This window comes from Enhydra lutris, unplaced genomic scaffold (assembly GCF_002288905.1).
Source record: "Enhydra lutris kenyoni isolate GAN:26980312 unplaced genomic scaffold, ASM228890v2 scaffoldscaffold15, whole genome shotgun sequence".
NCBI classification, from domain to species: domain Eukaryota; kingdom Metazoa; phylum Chordata; class Mammalia; order Carnivora; family Mustelidae; genus Enhydra; species Enhydra lutris.
Genome location: NW_019154099.1, coordinates 59592694 through 59594430, shown reverse-complemented (window position 1 = coordinate 59594430; position 1737 = coordinate 59592694).

Below are 1737 nucleotides of genomic sequence, written 5' to 3'. Positions count from 1 at the left end.
TTTCTAGATAATGGGGTGGCAGTAGTCAGATCTTTCTAGATAATGGGGTGGCAGGTAGTCAGATCTTTCTAGATAGTGGGGTGGCACATAGTCAGATCTTTCTAGATAATGGGGTGGCATGTAGTCAGATCTTTCTAGATAATGGGGTGGCAGTAGTCAGATCTTTCTAGATAATGGGGTGGCACTTAATCAGATCTTTCTCAATAACGGGGTAAACAATCTGTCCACGAGTGAACAATAATCAAGTGCATGAGGAGTCGGGATAGGAATGGGTTGGGGATGGATGATAGGGACAGGATGAGGAGAGAGAAGCCAACAGAGGACTGGGCAGTGGCTAGATGCTGGTTCTTTTCACCGCAGTGTAACGAAGGTGGAACTAAAGGAAATGAAGAGAAGCGGAAGGCTCAGGGCTCCTCACCAGCTGGAGAGGGGGTGAAACCAAGACGGAAGAGCCAGCTGGGGGCCGCGGCATGTCCAGGCCCAAGACAAAGGTCTGACCTGGGCGTGGGCAGTGGTGCTCAAGTAAGGAGACACACATCAGACACACGACAGAGAAGCTCTTTTCCCAGATGCCCAGGGAAGACTCTGGTCCCATGGAAAACTTGCAGGACCCGCTTGTGTGAGGTTAAATTCCAACCTGGCTCTCTCCGTGCCTTCCCACCTGGGCTGTCACCACATCTCGTCTCTGTCCAGACAACTCTCCAGACTTAAAATGTCTCCCGTATCTTCCTCTCTCAACCCAGAATAAACATTAGCAAGTCTTTATTGAGCATGCACTGTGTGGAGGGAACTACGGTGGGTACTGAGGATAAAAAGAGGCCCTAGAAATAAATGTTTCTGGGGTGATGGATGATATTCAAGAATTAACCTACAAGATTTTCAGAAGCCGGACCAACGTGCTAATTCTATAGGTGATATGATAAATCACCCTCCTGCAGATTATTAAGCCACTCCTAGGCACGAAAAGGCACTGTGTAAATATGGAAATACGCCCAGCGAGCGGGTCCAGGTTTTGCTGTGTGGTGTTTTGTGTTGTGGCTGTTTTATCAGAAACACAGGGACTAGATACCTGTGCTCTTGGGTCACTGGGAGAATCAAATAAGGTAACAAGCAGAGGGTCATCGAACCCCTCGCAGGCTCTCAGTTCAAGCCAGGTTCTCCTTGTTTGGTGCCAACACCAAACTCATGAGATTCAGACAGAAAACAAAAGTACTCTCTGGGGCCAGGAGTGATGAATGGTTCATACAAGAATCCAGGTGAAATGTCAGAGGAGAACAGGCTTTGTGGCTGGGACACGCCTGGGTCATCCGCAGGGAGCCACACATGTCACCCACATAGGCCTGTCGAGTCTCAGGACCACCAGCTCTGCCGGTGCACCCGGGCACGCCAGCCAAGTCACGGAGTTCCTGTGGGTGCCACCTCATGAGAAATGAAGCTTATTAAACTTTGTCAGGGAAGGAACAAAGATGCCTGCTAAATTTGCCTTAAGTTACCAGTTTGCAATTTGTGCTCTAGAATTTATTTGCTCAGTGTTAACTGTAATAAACTTCATTTAAATATAAGTAAAGACCAATCATGAAGACACCCAAGACCTTGCCTGAAGATAGCAGAGATGGGCTTGGAAGGGAAGGGCAAGGAGAGGGAAGAAGCCGGTGTGTATCTTGTTTCATTTACTCAACAAGTACATTTTCAGCATTTATTATGCACCATGGGCTATGAACAGTGCTGGGGGTCAAC